Here is a 23,467-nt window from a genome sequence, read left to right as displayed (position 1 = left end):
TACTGACATGGAAATTTTTCATACAATGAAATGTTGAAATGGGAAAATATATTGTGCAAAGTATTCACGAGACAGCTGAAGGTGTTTCAGCTGTGGTAAATGGGAGCTGTTCTAACTGCTCTAAGTACAACATTGTATAGGTGGCATCTTTCTTTGCCATCAGTTGCTCTTTGCATTTTAAATTGAAAGGCAAAAATAAGCTACTGGAATTCAGATAACGCAAGGTACGCGCCCATTCTTAAGGGTTTGAAGTGTTCAAATAAACAGCATGATAGATCTAAGCTGGCTCTGCTCGAGATACAATGTCGACATGTCACTTTGCACAATATCAATAATGGATGAAACAATGCTATTCAAATTATAAATGTGAGAAGCGAGTGTATTAATACTATTATCAACAACAGCAAGCACGGTATCCAAATTATCTTGAGCACTTTGTCTTAAAATTGTGCAGCTTCCATTTGCGATCATTCCCAAATTTCATTAAAGGTAGCATAAATAAATCTTCCTGAACGTGGGGAACTAGGGTCTAATAGAAAATTGGATAAATCTGATAGGAGAGAAAGATATTGTGTCACTGCAGACAGTTTCAACCACTGTTGATACAATTTCCCCACTGAATAGGTAGTAACAATTCCTGAATGTTGTGAGTTGAAACATCGGGCTCGGGGTGACTCTACTTAAATCACTGTGTGGAGTTAAGAAAATGAGCATGACAACAATTTGTCTCTACTGGCCACAATAACCACCAATGAGGATCTGAAAGGATTTAAATGTACCATACTACACCATACGATTCAGGTGTTCTTCAGAACAATTTGTCAGACTTTGCCAATTATCCTAGCGGGCAATGGAAGGAATATTTGAGGCTTTCATTTCTTTCACATTTACCAGTCTCAGACATGTAGCCTGCTGGATGGTGCCATTCAGGAAGGTCATTTGTGTTAGAATTAGACATGCTCAAAACAAGGTTTTCATCGACTGAACGTGACAAGCTTTGGTTCCCCATGCTGATTTCAGTCCTTCCAATAATCATAGCCTTTAAGGGCTCATAAGGTAACAAACCAAGTTCTATATATTAGCTTAGTTTGTGTAAGCACATATGTTTTGGGTGGTGTAGGGATTCATTTGAAATAATATGATGTTGGATCTGAGGTGTCATATCGGTTGTATGATGTTACTAAGCATTCCGTTGTAACACATGCCTTTTCCACGCATGCGTTACAACGCGAATACCTCTACCACGAAAATGCTTTACAACGAAAATGCCTTTAACACGCATAGTTATACAACGATTTTTGTTGTATACCTATGCATGATAATGGCATTTTCATTGTAAATGCTTTTTTCGATCCCTGCCCCAATTCCTTATATGTTCCCTAAAATCATTTGAAGTTAGTATAATTTAAAACAAATACTCACAGTTTTTCATAGACGGACTTCTCCTTCTTCAATGTTATGTGGACCCTTTTCTATTTTTGTGTAAAGGCCGTACGTAGATGCACGTACGTTACTAGGTCGTTAGGGAGGCTGGCTTATTTCAGGAAGGACGAAAGGCACAAATCATCGTCTTTATGGTAAGTGTTCTTTCTTTTTTTAAACTTATTCTTTTTTTGGGGGGGTCCCCCCCAGCCACTTTTTTAATTCTTCCTTTACCACACATTCCTTTACTACGTATTTTGTAGTAAAGAAATGCGTGGTAAAGGCTTTACGTGGTAACCACGCATGCGTTGCAAAGCATGCGTGGTTAAGTAGAGCGTGGAAACGGCGGCGTTGTAGTTGCCGTCATATCCTGAAAAATATACAAATGTATCTTTGAATGTTTTGAAATTACTTTGTGTGGGAGTCAGACAATGTTACCTACCTACCTCGAGCCCGCAGGGCTGGGCCACTGCGCACTATAGCTATGGTAAATACCCCAACTCCTTCAGTTGTGTATTAAATCTCTATACATTGTACTTAATCTGTTTCTCTGCCCTTTTTACACTTATTTGAATTCAACACAAACCATGTCATTGCATGAATATTCACTTTTACTTGGCAATTGTTTTTGGATAAAGCAAAGAACATATGTACATCAAATCATAATATTCCAATAAACAAAGTGCATTTAAATAAAAAACACTACATCATTTCTATAATCTTCTTCAGATGTCCATTGTCGGCTCAATGCATTTCGGGCCAAAGATTGGCCCTTCATCAGGAGCCTTATGAATCTACAAAATGATATATGGACAGTATTCAGCAACTACTACAATTTACACTTTTACAACATCACAAAAATCACACGGCATCTGGTCATTAAGAAGGTAATGATTTATCATCGTATTTCAGTTGCCACCTTTCGAAAAGAAAAAAAGTGAAAAGACCCTTCACCTCACCAATCTGTGTGTAATTACTCCAAAATAACGGAGCGATAACTTACTGCAACAAGCTTCTGTAGGGACAACCTCAAAAGCTTAAATGAAAAAACTCCGAGAGCATGGAGTTTACAGTTTCAACATCTCAATCATCTGAATTTAAACCAGGTATCATTACATCCCCCATGGAAACTTCAAACACATATGGTATCTACAGGATTACCGAAGGACTGAATATGTTGAAAGGAACTTTATCACAAACAATTCCATCAGTTACTGACAAGGCTGAAATGTTAACTTATTACCATGATATTTTCGAAACATAGGGCCAAAATAGCTGAATGCAGGATCCCTAAGTAGCTATTGCGTCCAATAATTGCTCAATATTCAGGCACCTGGATCCATGTCAATCTAACCCAATCTCATGCTACACTAAAAACAGTAACAAGGGTTTGAAGCAGGGGTGCATTATTGCAGCCATATTATTCGATGTGTACATGGCTGACTTGGGTCAGGCAGTAATGATGGGAAATATGTACCCCCCAGGCTTGGATCACTCATGCTTCCCATCATGCAGTACACAGATAATTTGGTAATTCTAGGCCAAACACATGTTAGAATGAGGAGGGCCCTAAATATCTTACATAGTGAGCAAATTAACCAACGGTCAATGCTACAAAAACCAAAGTCTTTATTTTTGGTAAACACATCAAAAAACTACAACTGTCATGGAACACTGGCCACATACATATCACTATGAGGAATAAATATAACTATCTTCCCTCTGGCTCTGGGCCTCAGGAAAAGCCTCTCTTCAAGCAAGGGCATTAGGGATCAAGTCAGTTTAAAACACTGTCAAGAACCCAACGTGGTACTCACGATTTACTTCAATAACTTCCCAGGAGCAGATTGCTGAGTTTTTCCCAATTCCCTCAACAGGCTTTCCTACGAACCCACGGACAACAGGCGCTTGCGTGAACCCTGAAGGAGGAAAGAGGAAGGGGACAGAGACTGCCTCGCATTTCCTTGGTTCATTCTGCTGCCTTCTTCTACCCCTTCTGGGTACGTTTCTCTACTTGTGTTCTTTCTCGTGAACTGTAAGCCAATGACACGACAACCATTAACCCACTTCCTTAGCTCAACTGAATCTCCTTGTAGCGTATTTAATTTATATTCGCTTACCCTCTAAGCTAAAGGCTTTTGCATCTCTTCTTTCATTCTGGTTAAGAATTAGCTTCCAAAATATTAGATCTCTTTTATTATGTCTTGTCTATTTCTCAGTGGTAAATGTGTTTACTAGGTGTTAAGCATTAAACACATTGTCATTGGCTTAAACTTTTCCTATTTTTCTTTTACAGCTTAAAACTTGAGGTTTGGTTGATTCAGAAGAGTAGAACCCACTGGATAAAACAGGATTTTGGGTAAGCTTCTTTCTTACTTCCAATTCCTTTTTCTTTCTTTTCCTTACATGCTTTCGTAGTACTCCGAATCTCTAAATTCCCTAACTCACTGACCGACGCTTCCACAAATGATCACTACCCTGAACTAGAAACTACACATGCTTGAGAGAAAATATGCTAACTAAAGTGCTTGCGCAGGAGGTGCACACTCTGTGAAAACGTTGGTGAAGTGCACGCATCCGAATTCTGCCGCCACACTTCACAACCGAGTCTGTCCTCGCGCCTTCAACCACCCGCGAGAGACTAGACTGGCAACCCTTGTTGCGTTCACCCACCTCCTGCGGGCCCTTCTTTAAACCCTGCAGCCTGTCACAATGATCCTGAGCTTGTTACGGGCGGGTAGGCATTATTGACCCTGACTACGGGGGTGATGGCTGCGCAATGAGCAATGTTGGTCCTTGAAGGGGGGTACCTTGAAAAACACAGTAATTTGAGCTAAATTCTTGCCTACAATAAGTTATGTGCATCTGGCTCATCCTGGAACACATACAGATACTATATGAACAATAACCAATGCGCACATTGATACGCCTAGAATTCAGTCCAAAAATGATGGACATGGAAGGTAAAAAGACAAGATAGAGTACTATCATCAAGAAACCAGGGCTGATGTTGGATCAATATAATACGCATTCAATATCATTTTTAATGACGAACATAGTCACTGAGCTCATTACTTCTACAGTGCCATAACAACTTTAAATCTTACTGCGTAAAGCATAATTGAGCAAGTCATAAATAATGCCAATTTGAAAGAGCATCTTAAAGAAGCAAGGAAGGATTCTTTTGAAGGAACAAGATCTTTCCTTGAACAAGGTGGATCCGGGGCACTTTGTGACTCTATAATTTGCATGTGGACATGCCTTGCCAGCCATACTTGAAAGGTGCCTAGGGTAGGCAAGCCCTTTGGAACATTTTGAACACCAGGCTCATGACTGTGCCAATTTGCGAGTTTATAACACACTGGAAAATGCCTCTACTAGGCCCACAGCAGTTCAGACTGTGTAGCAAGGTCATAGAGTCAGTGATCCATTTACTGTGTTGCTGCTCTGAATTGTAGCTCCAAGGGCGCCTCCTACTAAGGCCAACATTTTTGCAGCAAGGGATTCGCTGACATAAGGAGGCTGTCTACTACATCTATACATGTACGATTTCTATGGACCTAGCAAGAATCTCCAAGTTCTATATTATAACAAGAGAGAAACTGAGGCCTCAAGGTTCAGAATTTGTAATAAGTCCATCCGAGAGGCCAGCAAAGAGGTTGCAGTCAAGATTGCCTGTAGCATGATGCAGGATAATAAAAGGATGTACTCAAATACCTCAACAACATGATGGGACACACCGTTTTTGGTTTCTTCTTTTCCCTGAATGTACTTTAGCCTGCATGGTCCTATGAGCTAAATAATTCTAAATAGTGACACCAGCTGTAAGTTGATGTTGCTAAAACTGTCATCATTACAATTGAATACGTAGCATGTATCTCTTTGAAAACACTTCAGCCTGAATGGCTTCAATGAGCGAAACAATTTTAAATTACACCTGTGATACCTGGTTCAAGACAATGCTGCTAAAACGGCCATTATTACGATTGCCCATGTAGCCTTTTTGTACTTCAGTTTGTATGGTTTTAATGGGAAACATCACTTACAATGCAACTTTTACCACGCGATGCTTTTACATCGCAACTTTTACAACGCAAACCATTACAACGCATTGCGCTGGGGGGCGCTCTAGGATAGGGAATAGGTTTAATGTACTATCCAACACCTTCCCTACTATCCACGGGGACTGGAGTTGGAATAGTAAATTAAACTATTCACTATCCAGCGTCCCAAAGCACTATGCGTTGTAATGGTATGCGTTGTAAAACTTGCGATGTAAAAGCATGCGTGGTAAAAGCATGCATTGTAATGTCGTACATCCGGTTTTAATGAGTTGTAACTTTGCCAAAGCGTGAAGTTTGCTTGTGGCAGGATTGCAACCAAAGCTCAAATCCCCATGAATTAATTACAAATTGAACGCTCGGTTTTACTGCATTAATATTACTTGTGAGGTTAGCCTAAGGATGACATAGCTAAGATCCTCTGCAGCATGGGGTTAGACCAAAAGATGATGCTCTTAAAGCTTTCAGCATCATGTTCAGATACACAATTTCCTCAACTTGTACTTATGGTGCCAGGGTTAAGATAAAATTGCATTTTAGTCTGCTTGGTTTTAATGAGTATAACTGTCGTTTATGAAATACTTTATATTTGTATTTATTTCCTGTGAACATATTGTGAAGATTTTAAAGAATCAGACAGTTAACTTAAATAAACTATTTGTATATTACTTAAAACTCCACTTACAATATATATATATAAAAATATTATAGTCTTGGAATTCATTTTTCATAATGAATTTCAGATGATTTTAGAAGTCCTTCTATGATTGTTTGGTTTTCACAACAGGGTTTACGAATAGTATCTTTACGAGTGCAGAGTCTCTGCACATAGTAAGACCTGTCTTTTTATGGATGAAGACTAGGCACTAGTAAAGATACTAGTTGTAAATCCCATGGTGAATACCAAATAATTGTAAACATACACAAAGTGTAGGTTTAACCTTTTTTTTAATCAGGCCAAACTCTTCAGTACACTTTTGGACCTGTGGATTTTCTGCCAGGAGTCCTGTGCTGCTCAAGGACTGACACTCCGCTGGACTGTACTCTGCTGGGCTCCTGCCTTGTGAAGCAGCTACTTTGCTGTGCTGACCTGCTGCCCTCCTGCCTGTATGAGAAGGACTGGAACTACATCTCTTGAACCCAGAACCACAGAGTGACTCCAGCGGCTAGTTGACTGGCCTCCTTAGTTGTGCCTAAGTGTCAGAAGGCCCCAAAAACCTTACACTGGACTCTGCTATCTGTGAGTCTCCCCTGCCAAGTGGTGCTTCTCTAGTCCTGGACACTTGGAAGTGGGCTTATGGTGCTTTGCCAGCCTCTGTGGATCCGGCAGAACTGATGCATCTCCTCCGCCATATCTCTTCTGCTGCATGGATTGGACCAATCGCAAAGACCTGCTTTTAAGCCAGAGCCTGCATCACATTCAGAACTGGTGCTGTGCGCCACATCCTTGCAGCCTCGACAATTAAGACCTACTCTACATTGCAGCCTTACAGCTCTTCAGATCTGACACATTAGCCCTGACTGCGCGATGTATCCATGACTCCGGACTTCGCATTGCAAGCACTCCTCAACGGGGTCTTTGACGACGATACAACAGGACCTCGCACTGCAGACTTGCCACATCTCAGAATTGACACTGCTTCGGCCGCACAATACATCTTCAACGAGGATCGTCCCAAAGCTCTACAAACCATGATTGAAAGTACTTTGTTCAGCAGGCCTAACTGGGCCCTTCTAGCCGACCCATGCGTACATCACATTCGGCCTGAATTTGCAGCTTTGTCCTGGTTCAGTGCTACCAGATATCCACAGTTTATGTCTTTTGTTGCAATTTTTACTAAAATCTGTAAAATTAAATATCTCTTATTCTACTTACTGGATTCTTGTAATTTTGGACTTGTTATATTTATTAAAATCATTTGTCTAAAACTACAGTGGGCTCCTTTTGCAGTGTATTTTCACTGTGCTAATGTTGGGAGTGTTGAGCAAATACTTTACACATTCACTCTGGGTTTAGCCTAGCTGCTATGTATCAAGATACCCAAGGGTTGAGGACAGGTTAATTTAGTGGTTGTTTGTGAATTCACTCTGAGTAGAATTGCACTTCTCAGTGACTCATTGACAGTGAAATTACTCTCCTACCCTCGCAGCTCCACCATCAAGTGAGGCCCTCCTGAGCCCCTGAACACTGTGTTGGTGTTTGAGGCCCTCCTCCACCCGCAGGCAATGCCTGCGCCTCATCCCTGGTGGTCCAGTGGACCTCTCACTCTCTCTCTTGACTTGTTTTTCTGCCTGCTTTTCCTTTTCCTTTCACCTTCATTTTTTCACCCTCTTACTGTCACCCTCTATCATTTTCCATCCTCCTTTCACTTTTCACTTTTCTACACTGTGCGCCTCTCACCCGCTTTCTTTCATGCGGCTGCTGCCCTCGCGGCCCTTCCCCCCAAGAGCGACCAGCCCAAGTCAGTTTCCCCTCCCCACTCCTGCCTCTCAGCTGTCCAGCCCTCCCCGACCCCTACTTAATGGGGCCGCTGCGAGGACAGGCGAGCAAGACCACTGACTCATTATCAGTGAAATTGCTCTTCCAGTGAAATTGCTCTCCCACCCTCGCAGCTCCACCATCAAGGTCACCCGATCAATTGAGGCCCTCCTGGGACCCTCCACTCTGTGTTGGTGTTCGAGGCCCTCCTCCACCTGCATGCTATACCTGTGCCTCATCCCTCACTTTCTCTCTTGCCTAGTTTTCTGCCTGCTTTTCTTTTTTCTTTCACCTTCGTCAGCGCTCGTCTGTGCCGGTCCGTGACCTCACCGCGACCAGCGTCAGGAACCCGGGAACTCCGAACCACCGACGCTACAACCCAATTGCACTCTATGTACTCAATCCAGGTTGAAACAACAACTGCAAGCCGGCTTCACCAGCGACACCCACGGACCCAGCATAACCCGCCCGCAACAACAGAACCACACCAAAGAACCTGCAATGCATCATCCTCAATGTCCGATCCCTTCACAAACATGCCACCCAAATCTGGGAACTCCTCGATAGCACCACCCAGGACGTCGCATTACTCACTGAAACCTGGACCAACACAACCTGGGGACCTGACTTCGTCACTGCCATTCCCCAAGGATACAAGATCTCCTGGAAGGACTGCTCGTTCCTCCCTGGGGGGGAAATCGCCATCGTCCACAAATCCATACTCCGACTGAGCACACTTTCCGACGAGCCCACAGACCTTATGGAACACCTACACTTCAAGATATAGGCCAGCCCTGCCACCATGGTCCAGGGAACCCTTATCCACTGACCCCCTGACCCAGCGGACCTTTCACCAATGCCATCATGGACAGCATCACCCCACAGGCCATCGCGTCCACCAACTACACCTTGCTGGGAGACCTCAACTTCCACCTCAGCAACCAACTAGACCCCAACACCACATCCCTCCTGGACAACCTCCACAACATAGGACCCCGCCAGATTGTGACTGAACCCACGCACTCAGCATGACACACCCTCGACCCCATCTTCACAATAGGAAACTCCATCACTGTCAGCCACACCACCAAACTCCCATGGACAGACCATCACTACATCCATTTTACCTTCACTACACCCACCATCCACAGAGCCCAGCACCTGCTCCCACGAAGAAATTGGACCAAAATCACCGACGACCAGCTCCCCACCGCACTCAGCAAATCCACCCCAACCGTTACAACAACAACGACCCAGGCACCGCAGCCTGAGACCTGAACAGACTGTCGTAATTGGCAGCACCTGAGTTAGCATTTAGCTCAGCTACACAAGCTTTTACTGTTAACTTGACTAAACGTGCGGGGGCCATTTTGTATTTGGTGGCTTCCATTTTGTATGAACATGCGGCCTCGTGGTTAGCATGCCCTTTCGTCCTTCCTCCATGCCAATGAACCTTTACCCTGCCTAGCAACAGGCTATTTTTAGCACTGGTCAATCTCGCACATGCGTACACACGATCTTTGGACTAACGAGTGGTCACTCCTTAGGAATGTTCCCCAAACTGACCAGTGGCATCAAACTCCTCCCACATGCTGGCTGTGTTCCAAAAATGCCCTTATATGTACCTAAAACTGTTCAAATGTATACCGCCTACCTTTTTATTACTATTAGACTTGTATAAAAGAGGTTGCGCACCGATGTTCGGTGTGATACTTCTTGCATTGCCGAAGGGTGCTGTAGGAATGTACCACCACCCCATGGGGTCCTAATAAACTTGTCTTTTGCATTTTCCAGTTTCCGTGCCAAGTTCTATTTTATGGTGTTCGAGAGTTTTTGCAGAGTATGTAGACCTGACGAAACCCAATACCACAATTGGCGACCACGAAGGGACTCATCGGCGACTCGGATGCCCGAAGGAGAGATCGTGACGAAGGATTGGAAACTCGCCATGGACGCGTACGCTGCCACTGAGTGACCCGAGTCTTGGCACCCACGGTGTTTTTTCCTTTCCTTCTGATCTGTACTTGCAGGTGGCGCCGGTCCTCAACTGAGATCCTGATCGTTTGGATTGTCGTGTAGTGCCCGTTTGGCTGATTCGATTACGGAACTTGGCAGTCGGAATCTGGACACTTTGAAAATATTTGGTAAGCTTATGATTGGTAAGGTAGTCTACTGACACTTACTGTGGCTGTTTGAATTTGTTTGAGTTAGCTAACGTTTGGACCTATGATTTGAATTATATGTGGAGTGCACCTCACATAGGCAGGCATGTAGGGATATTTCTCTGACTTTGAATTTGTTTGAACGGCACACCGTGCGTAAAGAACATTTAAGTGCCATTTGTTGTAATATCGCGTTTTCGTGATATTTTGACATGCCTGTTCTAAGCACACTTCGAGGAATGTGCTGTTTTGGAAATGGTACCAATTATCGATTAAATGAATCTCAGCCGGCTCCCCCAGAGGGAACTCCTAATCGCGAAATGTACCTAAAATTTGGCCTTCCTCCCATTATGTATAGTACATTATGGCATAAATATACCAAAACTGATCGTGAATTACAATGGCCACTACATGGGTCGTTTGACTTACGAAAAGTTCAGTACGTGGAACAATGTTTGTTTCAGCGCAGGTCTAGACAGGATATGTTTGATTGTGTGCGTATGTGGGAGAAAGCGGTGCGTGAACGAATGAAGCGTGAACAAGCCTTGGCGGACAAGGAGTAGCGAAAGGCTGCTCGTGATAAAGCTTTACAGCTGCAGGAAAAAGAATTGCAGGAACAAAAAGAGAAAGAGACTCGAGAACGTAATTTACAGGTTAATGGTCAGTTTCCTATTCGACGTCCTCTTTATCCTGTCCTTACTAATGAGTTAGATGATTTTTCATTACTAGATCGTTGCCCGCCTCCGTACGTTCCACCTACGGCTCCGGATGAGGACTCGGACGAGGATAATCGGGATAGTCAGCGTACCAGGTTAACTGCTGAACGAACTATGGAACTGCACTCGGTTGCTCGTAAACTAAATAAAAATGCCATAGCTGTTTCAGAGGTTGATGGTTTTATGAGTTTGTGGTCTGAAAGGGAACGATTGTATTTTTTAAATAATTTTGCAGATGAAGTTGTTGAACGGTTTAGACGGAGTTCATCCGAGTTGGAATCTAAAGATATATCAGTTGGTCGTGAGAATTTTCGTAAAGGTCTTTTTGCTCTTGCAGATGCGGATGAATTTTTCCGGCGTTTGGTTCAGCTACGGGATGAGGCGACACGACTGCGAGCGGCGGAAAAGGCATCGGGTCCGCCAGCATCTGGATCGACGAAAATTTCCAAAGAGTGCCCTATCTTTGGAACAGATAAGAGCGCTGCAGTTAATGTTATGCCTATGCGAGAAGCTGCGCCTTTGTATGTCCCTCCTAAAGGGGCAGGCACGGACGATGATAAGATGTCTAAAGATGCGAAGGGTTATTTTATATATAATTGGGTTTATACGCCATGGAATAGAGCAGATGTTATGGCACTCAAAAATGCTTTGCCTGACCCCCGTAAAAATCCAGCAGCTTTCTATGAAGGAGTGGAAGGCGCTATTTCTTCGTGCGTTATGACATTAGTTGATATTGATCTTTTCTTTGGGTTGATATTGCCTCCTGATATGTGGAGGGCGATTCGTAAGTTTGATGATGGGACGATCCTAGGTGCAGAGTGGAAGGACATAGTTCGAGCTGATCTGGATAGGGAACCCGCATGTAAACCATGCCGGTTAATTTTAGACCTCCCGGAGGCTATATTGACTAAATTAAAAACGCTTGTTCCCCCTAGGAAAATTGATTGGACAATGTTAGCGTCTTGTAAACAGAAGTCGGACGAATCGGTCTCTGAATTCTTTTCACGATTTGAGGAAGCATTCCATGATTACAGTGGTCAATTATTAACAGAGGACACGGGCAGGCATTTGTTCGTTGACAAGTATGTGGCTAATCTCCTACCGGAGATTGCAAAACGGTTAAAGGCTAGCGAAAGTTCATGGACCACTGCAACCCCCGCTTCTTTATTAAGCATGGCTCAGTATTATGAACGGCAGGAATTGGAGGCTAAAGAAAGTAGTGATAAGAAAGCAAAGGACTTAAAGACGAAGGTGATGTTGGCTCAGGTTTATGCTACGCAATCGAGAGGGAATGATAGGGGTAGACGAGGATCGTATGTTACGTCTCCCCCTCGTTCCGATATTTCTGAGGATCAGTGTGCATACTGTAAGCAGTTTGGACATTGGGTTTCAGATTGTCCGTTTCTTCGTGAACAGCGTAATCAGTGGGGTCGAGGAAGTGGAAGGTCGCGGAATAGTTATTCAGGACCAAGGGGTGGAGCAAATGATCGTGGTAGGTTTGAAGAGAGGGGTCGTGGTCAGGCTGATCACAATACTTTTGATCGACGGAATATATATCAGATAGCTGAAGGAGAGAATACTGAGTCTCAGGATAATCGTTATGCATAGGATTGCGTAGGATGGGGTGTGGAATCGGTTGAAGTACCAGTCGATCAAAGGGGTCCATATATATCAGCACATGTTTAGGGTTCTACTGATCAGTTTCTGGTTGATACGGGAGCTACTCGTAGCGCTCTGTCCAAACACTTGGTTCCAAGGGCTCCCCTGTCTGGCGAAACAATTACTGCAATAGGGTTCGATGGAACACCTTCTCTAAGCCAATTGTCTAAACCCCTTCTATTTCACATTGATAACTTCACTGCCCCATGTCCGTTTCTATTATCTCCAAATACACCAGATAATATTATGGGACTTGATATGCTAAAGCATTTTCGTGCAACAATACGCTGTACCCCTGAAGGGGTGCGGGTTATTTTGAATGAGAACTACCCAGAGGTTGAGAGATCATGCCTCATGCAGGAGGCCGATGCGTTAGCATCTCTTCCAAGTACTTTATGGGCCACTTCCGATACTGATGTGGGTCAAATGATTATTCCTCCTGTACGTATTACTGTAAAGGAGGGAGCGACTTTGCCTCGCGTCCCTCAGTACAAGATCTCCAGAGAAGGCGAAATAGCTTTGACACACATTGTGAATGATTTGATAATGGCAGGGGTGGTGGAGGAAGTTCCCTATAATGTTTGCAACAGCCCAATTCTTCCGATCCTAAAGAAAGATACAGACACTAAGATCTATCGTTTCATTATTGATTTGAGGGAAATTAATAAGATAGTTGTACCCCAGTATCCAGTAGTGTCTGACATCACCACCTTACTCACTTTGGTTCCACCCACATCTACTACATTTACGGTAATCGACTTGAAGAATGCTTTCTTTTCGATCCCCATTCATCCTGACAGCCGATATTTGTTCGTTTTACACTAAATAATAAATCTTATAGATTTTGTCGAGTTCCTCAAGGTTACACAGAAAGCCCTAGCATTTACAGCCAGGCTTTAAAAAGACAGCTTGATTCTTTTGACTTGCAGTCTGGGGTGGCTCTTATCCAATATGTTGACGACATTTTGCTTGCAGCAGACACGCAGGAGCAATGTGAGGAGAGTACTCTCTCCCTACTTTCTTTCCTTGCTAAAAATAATCACAAGGTTTCACGAAAGAAGTTGCAATATTGTAGACCAAAGGTGACCTACCTCGGTCATCTTTTGTCTAAGGAGGGACGTGCATTGACATCAGATCGAATTCAAGCAATTTTAGACACACCAGTCCCTTGCACTCAGAAGGATGTTCGTGCCTTCATAGGTTTGACGTCCTTTTGTAGGCAATGGATATTAGGATTTTCGTACATTATAAAACCTTTGTTAGCATTGTTGTCTAAAACTGCACCAATCCCCCTTGAATGGACGGATGAATGTCAGAATGCTTTTGAACAATTGAGACAAGCTCTTTGTTCTGCACCAGTGTTAGGTACACCAGATTTTACAAAGCTCTTTACATTGTATGTACATGAGAAGGATGGGTGCGCATTGTCAGTCTTAGTACAGTTACACGGAGACAAAAAGAGGCCTTGTGCATACTTTTCAGCAGTACTCGATCCTGTGGCTCGAGGACTGCCTGGATGTTTTCGAGCAGTTGCAGCAACAGCAGTAGCTATACGACAGAGTGAGGGAATAGTTTTGTCACACAAATTGTTGGTGTTAGTTCCCCATGCGGTAGATGCTTTATTGAACCAAACGAAAACGCAGCATCTAACCAGTGCCCGTTTAACAGGATACGAGTTAACACTGTTGGCGCCACACATTACATTGAAGAGGTGCGCCACTCTGAACCCTGCTACTTTATTGCCATATCCTGTTCCTGAGACCCAGAAGGAAGAACAACATGATTGTGTTTTTCTGACTGAAGAACAAACAAAGGGTTGTATCGATTTACAGGATACGCCACTTCCAGATGTAGATGGGGAACTGTGGGTTGATGGATCGTGTGTGAAGCTGCCAGATGGCACGACTTCCGCAGCCTATGCAATCACGACACTTAAAACAGTGGTAGAAACAGCACGAATACCGCAAAAATCGGCCCAAGCGGCTGAACTGATAGCCTTAACGAAAGCATGTGAGTTAAGTGCTGGTTTATGTGTGAACATCTACACTGATAGCCGTTACGCTTTTGGAGTAGTGCACGATTTTGGCCTGCTCTGGAAGGAACGAGGGTTTCTGACCTCACATGGAACACACATCATGCATGGAGAGCTGGTACGTGATCTCCTGAATGCACTATGTCTAAAGAAGGTAGCGATAATTAAATGTAGTGCACACAAGAAGGTGACAGACAAAATAGGGCAAGGAAATGCTTTTGCAGACCGCATAGCGAGAGAGACTGCCATGTTCAGCATCTGAAGCAGAACTCGCAACCTGGGCAACAGAGGGAGTGTTGGATGATGAGGGTTGTTGGCGTAGCAAAGATATGGAGAGATGGAAATTGCCTGCCGCTTATTTGCAAGCAATGGTTCAAATGACACATGGGCTGGCACATGTTGGAGCTCTTGCAATCACTAAATTGCTTACACGAGTTTGGGAGCATCCTGAGATTGCCAGCACGGCTAAAAGAGTAGTGCAGACCTTGTAGTGTAGTTCCTATCATCCCAATAGGCTCTGCGCATTGGAATAATACCTACAGCAGTAAAGGCCTAGGCCAGACGTTAACTAGGTCTACTACTGTCGATACTAGACTTAAAGTTTTGGGTTTTGCCAGCTAGCTCAGAGTTCACTAGAAACTTTCTCGAATGTTCAGGAAGGACTTAACTTCCCTGATTAGACAAGAAGGGATTTAGTTTCTGACAACCATAGAACATGACAACTTTGCTCTCCCCTAATCAAGAGTATATCTCGAGAGTCGTGTGAACAAAAGGCAATTTATTTTACTCAGTCAGTACGTGCATTCTTAGTCTCATCAGATTGTAGAGAAAAGGAAGAGACGGGCGTGTTCAATAAAAAGGTGTTATTTATTGATCAGTCTCTTTTCTCATACAAGAGAAATGGATCGATATTATTGCAATACTTATAGCTAAGTAAAGTGCATACATTAAAAGCAATAGTATAAAATAATACTGTAAAAACATTGATATGGTTTCTAAGCCATAAGATGTTTTAAAATGAATAAAATATATTACATACACATATACATTTGACTAAACGTACTCAACTGGTGTTTCTAAATACGCCTACCACGTGTACCTGACCTAAGCCTAATACGTGGGCGGGAATAGAAAGTTACAGTTTAAGTTAAGTTTGTTTTTGCCAAGTGAATAACTAAAGAATTCTCTGTGAGGAGTTATTCAGTTCTGTACCTGGAATCTAGGTTGAATGAGGGATGGTATCTCTCTCTCTGGTCTCGATATTCCAGGCTGCCTGCGAGGGCTACCCGGAAGCGCCGGTGCTGGATCTCTCGGCAGGAGAAATCAGCGCGTCTCGTTCTCAGCGCGTCAGGAAGGCGGGGCTGTGCCAGCGGGGTCTGCTCTGGGCTTCGGCAAGTATGGCTGCTCCGTCTCGTCACCACCGCGTGTGTTTGCATAGGGCAATATCGGTAATATTTATACCTTTAAGGTGCCGAGATTGACGTAAGGATGGACATAGATACGTCAATAAGGATGTCATACGACTTGCTCGTTAGCACATTCTTTTGCTGAAGTTCTCGGTGAAATCAAAACAATGGCCGCAGGGTTTTGCCCAGGTTGTCATAGGTTTGATTTGTTATGAGAACTCCGTATGCCTTATCAGGGGCTGGAGGAATATCGCTTGTCTAATTAGATCGCAAGCGTTATGACCTAATCAGATAACACGTTCCTGTGCCGTAGTGTGACTGCGTCAGATAACGGTATCTGCATCATGGGGGTTTTCTGCCTCATGGGCTGACTGTTAGTTAACTTGTTGGTTTGTTTAACCAGAATAGGGTCAGGAATAGGGGGATCGATTCAGAACCTATAGGAATACATCACACCCACTCCACGCTAACTATGGTCATATTTACTAATCTATGCATAGTAAAACATAGTACAACATACTATAGAGTATTGTGTATACCTTACCACCCCAAAGTACATAAATGCATTTTGAAATTTTCAAATATACGGAAAAGTTGCAATCATATGTATTGTATGCACTCAAGCTGTATAATAATGCTAAGTTAATCACGCATTTGTATACATTATTGCTATTTGGTATATGAGAATTTACACATGAAATGGCTCTTAATACGGAAAAAAAGTTCGAGACCATTCCATCACAGAATAAAATATTTAAAATATTTATGAACATACCAGCGGGCAGCTAATGTCTATAAGCTATGTCTATAAGCTATCTAAAATTTAGAAACCTTAGTTCTTTAAGAATAGTTCTTACTTTAAGCAGAAGATAGTGTCCCGAAAAATATGAAAAAATATTTTGGGGCTGCTGAAAAATTGCTGTCCGTGAACTGGAGGGAAAATTGTTCATGTGACTTTATTTTTAAAGTTGAAGGCCGAATTCAGGGAACGCCGTGTGCGAGCTTGTTCAAAAGTCTCATATCATTTAGGCTTTCGAAAAAAACTGTCAACAGCTTCCTGGGAAAGTTCCACTAACTCGGAAATAGGTGTAATCATGCATTCGTGCGCATGATTGTTTCCATTGACATTCTGATTTGCATTGCTGACAGAAGGTCGTACCTGGTCGATGCTGCTTTCATCTTGAACTTCACTACCCATCAATCGTAGTGGTGAAGCTTCCACGAATGCCGTCATCAGGATTGGTAGCCTTTGAGGGCAGCACAAAGCATGAACCTTGATCGGGCTCAACAATGTTTCTGCATCCATTGGCGCACCGGACCATAAATTTCGTAGTCTGTGTTGTCCCATGCTACCCCACCCGGTATAGGATTGGCTGTAAAGTTGACTGAAGAAAGTTCTCTTTTCTCGACGTGTGAAGATGTGTGTGGTTTGAGGATCAAGTTGATTTTCTGACTTGCTGTGTCCATTTTAGCATATTTTCCCTCAACGAAGCGTCCCAAAGTTAGTACCATGATGAGCCAAAGTATGAGGATAAATGCACCAAAACCCACCCAAAATTCAATCCATGGAGAAATCAGATATGTTTCTTTCAGTTGTTTCAAAAGTTCTTTAGCTTTATCTTTAAAGGTTTTTGATGATGTCTGTATTTTTGATTCACTGAAGCCTTCAGAGGAATCATCGAAGTTTATGAAGTAGCCGGATGCAGTTCTGTCAATTGTTCCAATTGGTTCAGGATTACTGTTTCTTGCATTTGCACTTGGTACTTCATTATAGATTGGTGTGTCTCTGCTAAATGTTTTTATTTGGGTTTTCAGAGGTCTAAGTTCCATTGCATTGTTGCATAGTCCTTGTTGTTCTTCTGTAGGCGTTTCGAATGTGATGAGCCTCTTCGTTAGGACCTCTGTACTGTTAGCAAACCTTGGTGTTCTGCTACTTATTGGGAGTCCACTTGGCCTACTGTTTGTTATCGGCCACATGTTGTGGTTTTACCAGGTCGATGGATACAACTCGGTTCTCCTTTTTTCCAGCAAGTGGCGGTAGTACAACTGATCTTGTCCCGTTGACAGACAAGACAGGAACTGCTTTTCTGTAAGAAGGCCCAAATTCCTTCTTTACCGCGATCTTTTCCCTGACTAGATCCCCGACTTTTGGAATCCAGACAGGTCTTGCTGGGACAGGTGGTGGTTCTTCAGTGGTTGTTGGCTGTTGTTTCAATTTTATGTTGCTCAGGTCTTTTCTTGTTTTGTTTAAGTCCTGCAAAATAGCCAAACGGTCTTTGATATCAAAGCTTTTTTCTTTCACCACTGAAGTCTGACTATCAATGTCAGAGATCAACATCCTAGTTCCAAATAATAATTCGTACGCACTGAATCCCTTCAGAGAATTTCTTGGCAAGTTATTTAGACTACGTTGGACACTTATTAGATGTTTGACCCACCCAGCTCCCGAACCTAATATCCTTTCCGTTATAGATTGCTTTATGCCTTGGTTTTTTCTTTACACCATCCCGTATCCCTCAGGAAGGAAGTGAGAAGATTCCCGCTGTGCTATGCTCATTTGGCCATGTTTCCCATCAGGCTGGAGGGCTAGAGTGAAAACAATGGTCAAACGTAGCATGCTCTTAGCGTATATGCCATTTAGACTCGCAAATCTTTGTATAACAGTCCAGACGTCAGCCGAGTGCTGGTGATCTACATTATAAGTGTAAACTAGCCTGTATATGTTAATCGCAAGCCTTCTTTTTTACTCTTGATCTTTTCTGGAGTAAACCGGCGAGGTATTAAACTGTTTCTCTCCCCACTGCGATCTCTGTTGCAGTTTGGGCAGTTTTTTACAAACATGGTGTGACGCAGGCTCATGCCTGGCCACCAGTACCGTGATTGTAATTCTTCCAGAGAATCTTTTAGTTTTAGGTGTCTGAGACCCTCGCCCATATGTGCGTCTGCGATTAACAAGTTTCTCCTGTCCATGTTTGGAATCACCCTATCCCCCACTCCAGGGATTCGAGCAAAAGGGACGGAGTTTGCATCGATTATGTATGTATAATTGAGTGGATAGTTGATCGGTAACGCTGAGCAGTCGCCTTTTGATGACGTTTTCACTGCCAGTACTGTTTCACCGTCAATGTATTTTAATGTACGCTTTTTTCGAACTACGGGAGCCGATTTAGTGGCTGCCGCTGTGGCTGTCTCAGCCAATGAATTCCCTGCAACGTGAACGCCATCACGCTGATGACTCAGTGATTGTGTCACGTGAGTCTTTGGTAGCTCTTTTTGTAAAAGAGCTATTTGTTCCCAAAGCATTTTCTGCTTTATTGTTGCATCTGTGTCATCTTTGTAACCGTTTTGAATCCATGTCTGCAAATCCTTGTTATATGATTTGACGCAGTAATAGGAATCTGACACTATGAGTGTCGGGAATTCGCGATCCGCATTATCTAGCGCCATTTTCAATGCTAGTATTTCAGTTTGTTGTTCTGAATTAGTTTCTACTGAGTGTGTTTTTGTTAATAGAGGTTTTAGTTTACCTCCGCGCCACACTTCTTTTGTAATCCCACATGTGGGGTTGTATGCCTGTTCTCCCCAAACGGGGGGTTGAGCATGTCCGTCTGTATAAATTACACAGGCGTAATGTCGTAAAGGCAGAATGTCGATTGGCAGAGGGAATGTTCTTTCATATTCTAGATTTTTTAATTCTTCTAGTTCTTGATCAAAGTAATAGTATACTTTGTCCGTTGTGATTGAATTCACCCATTGTATCCATTCCGGATTCAATGTTGTTGTTGGTAAATTACACGGTGTTGTTAGTGCCTCAAAGGCTGATTCAGCTGTTCTGACTGTGATATGTCTACCGTCAGCTTGATCTTTTTCTCTAGCTATTGCGGTTTGAACTGTATGAACAATTTTTTCTTTGTTGCTGAAATTTTGTTCAGCTTCTGTGTACAAGTGTGATTTGAAAGCAATTGGTACCTTTTCTCCCTCATTAGAGGTCAGGTATGTGAATCCGCATCTCCCTGGGATGACTCGAATCACAAGATTGCGTGTGTTATCACGTGTTTCTAATTTTGTTTTAATTAGCATGTCTGTTTGTAGGGATCTCAAAATTTCTGTGTGTATTTGAGTCCAATTGGATCTTTTAAAATCGGGTTTTATCAGATCATAAAGGGGTTTGACCCTTTCTGCGTAATTTGCAATGTATGTTCTTCCGAAATTTAGGAAGCCTAGAATTGACTGTAAGTTTTTTAGTGTTCTAGGTGCTTGGAGTACGGCACATTTCTCTAGGAAATTGTCAGCCAGGCTTTTGCCTTCGCTTGATAATTCATATCCTAAGAACAGGACTGTCAGATGGGCAATTCTGGATTTTTTAAAGTTGAATCTGTAACCCTCTGCTGCGAACCCAAGTATTATGGTGTTCACTCTTTTCAAGTGAGTCTCCAAGTCATCATCTGTTAAGTATATGTCATCGACATAAGATAATGCTTCGTCATCATATAGTTGTAGTAATTCTGTTACTCTCGCTGAGAATACCCCCGGGCTGTTCTTGTACCCCTGGGCTAACTGACAGAATTGTTTTTGAGTGCCATTTATTGACAATGCAGTTAAATATCTGCGCTCTGGTGCTATGTTTTGACAAAAGAATCCATTAGAGATGTCTAATGTTGTTTTGTATTTTTTGCGCACTATGTTATTCATTAGTGCAGCACTATGTGAGTTTTGCACTGCAAACGTTTTGCAACATGTGTTAAGGTGTCGGTAATCCAAAACTAGACGGTATGAATTGTCTGGTTTGGAGACCGGAAACAAAGGGTTGTTCATTTGTGAGGTGCAAGTTTCAATCACCCCCTGGTATTCTAGCTGATCTAGTATTTCATTTACCTGTTTTTTAGCTTCTTGCTTAATTGGGTACTGCCTTTGTGCAGTTGGTTGTGATTTTAACTGGATTTTGTGAGGAGGAGAGTCCTCATCCCATCCCACGTGATTTTTATATAAAGCAGGAGCTAGAGCCACTGCCCACTTTCTAGCAAGTGTGTATTTTTTATGAATAGGAATTTGATTTGAGAAGGCAGGCATAATTATTTCTTCGCCATGAGGGCACTCCCTGACAAACTCTGGTGGCCAGTCTTTTTCAGCTAGAAGGATATCATAGCCCTTGGAGAGATTATCCCAAAATAGTCCCCTTATTTTTCTAGTCTTATCCCCCTCTATACGCAATGTTATTTCGTATATTTTGTGAGGTTTGCTAACTCTGGTGTCCGCAGTTTCCACTTGAAGATATTCATTCGTGTCCACTGTCTCCAGATGATTCATAAGGACTTTGCGAGCTATGCTCACTTCTGCTGCGCTGTCTAGCATTGTCTGAGCCCATTCTCCGTTTTTCAGTTGTGTTCTCAGTATTCTCGGCATTGTTAACTATTTTAATGCTGGCTACCTTCTTTTTTGGAAATTGTAATTTCTTTTTTAGCTGAGCAGGTTCCTTGTCTTTGGACTTGGCGTGCTCTTCTCTTTGTTCTGATCGTCCTCTTCTTTCCGATTTCTGCGAGGAAGTCTGAAAAGATTGAGAGGGACGTGTATCAATGTCTTGATATCTATCAGGCTTTTTTATATTATCCCTATTTCTAAGGTTATATCTTTTCCCAGAGGGGTCACTCTGAGGTGACCTGTGTCTTTGGTTCGGAGATTTTTCTCTTCGCCTAGGAGACCTTCCTCTGGACTGGAATTTCTTTTCTTTAGGATTGGATTGTTTGTTTCCATCCCAGTTCTTTTTTGGTGATGTAGAATTATTATTAAAAAATATTTTTTCAGGACTTTCAATTAGTTGCGGTTTTACTGGTATTCCACCTAAACTATCTCTACCTAGTTCCTCATAGGATTTTTCTATGATTCTGGCAATTTCAGCTGGTTGGTCTGCTATATCTGTCTCTTTTAACCTCTGGCGGATCGCCACGTTTGCTGCTTCACCTTTTATGTTGGCTAATAATATAGCCGAGACCTGCTTGAAGTCTTTCAGTAATTTCATACCAAGAGTTAAAGCGGGTTCTGGACCATATTCATCTTGAATTTGTTTTAGCACATCTGGTATTACCGAAATGGATGGAACACCGTGCGTTTTTGTGTAGATGGAAGCAAAGACTGTACCCCAAGTGTCACAGTCCTCAATGTGTGGTGCGATTCCCATTGGAAGACAGATAGTCAGAATCCTGTGCTTTTCTAGCGGGGTGGTGTCTGGAAACACCGCCTCTATTTGGGTTATTTTCTGCGCTAGCCAGAATGGTATTTGTTCCCGTTTAGCCGGTACTTTACCTAGGCAGGATTGTATATTCTGTGGTGTAATTTTATTTGTGTTCCCCTGGTGAGGGGTCAGCTGTGGAATTTTAATTGCTGGCTGAATTGTAGAAGTCCGCATCACATACTGGACTAATTGTCTATGTATTTTTATTAATTGTTTTAGCTGTGTTAACAGATTAGCTGCAGACATCCCGTCGATGTCTGGATGTGGTGTGTATCCGGCTAGGACCGGCCACGTTGCTCCTGGTCTACCTAAAGGACCGAGCCTGGTGATGTGATTATTATGTTTTAGGGCGCCATCAAATAAGAGCAAACGCTCTTGAAATTTGAGTGGTACTTCCACCTCCTCGAAAGGAGTGTACGTTTCAGGAGGTTCCTCTATTTTGTAATAGTGGAAGTACTTTGTTACAGGATTTGCTGCTGGAAAGTTTATCCATGAATAGTATACCTCTGTCTGCCGATATTCGTGTGCCTCAATTACGAATATGACTGTACCACCTCTAGGTGTCAGTCCATTTTCTATAAGTTTTATGGTTATAGATTTCCTTTTAATGACCGGGATGAGTATTATATCCGGGTCAGCTTCTTGCATGGTAGCATCAGCTGCTGCGAGTTCAGTTGCTAATCTAACTGCCTCTCTTTCCTCATCACTGTCTACCATTTTACTGACAGGATGGTTATTTTTGTGTTTGTTTGCAGATCAGGTTTCTTATGGAAACAAAGATTAGATGCACAAAATTTTGGAACAGTGTATCCTTCAACGTTGACTTATACCAAGAACCATACATAGGAGTTCCCTCCTGCGAGGTCTGGCGGATATAACCTTTCACCCACTCCAGACGTCTTTGGAGTATTATGGGAAAAGGGGTCTGAGTGAGAAAGCACGACTGAGTTACTCTAAATGTCTTACGTTAGTTTTATCGCCCTTTCCAAACACGTTGGGCGCCATGTAGTGTAGTTCCTATCATCCCAATATGCTCTGCGCATTGGAATAATACCTACAGCAGTAAAGGCCTAGGCCAGACGTTAACTAGGTCTACTACTGTCGATACTAGACTTAAAGTTTTGGGTTTTGCCAGCTAGCTCAGAGTTCACTAGAAACTTTCTCGAATGTCCAGGAAGGACTTAACTTCCCTGATTAGACAAGAAGGGATTTAGTTTCTGACAACCATAGAACATGACAACTTTGCTCTCCCCTAATCAAGAGTATATCTCGAGAGTCGTGTGAACAAAAGGCAATTTATT

The sequence above is a fragment of the Lissotriton helveticus genome, chromosome 3_1 (genome assembly GCF_964261635.1).
Source record: "Lissotriton helveticus chromosome 3_1, aLisHel1.1, whole genome shotgun sequence".
Taxonomy (NCBI): Eukaryota; Metazoa; Chordata; class Amphibia; order Caudata; family Salamandridae; genus Lissotriton; species Lissotriton helveticus.
Note: the sequence above shows the minus strand (reverse complement) of the source record.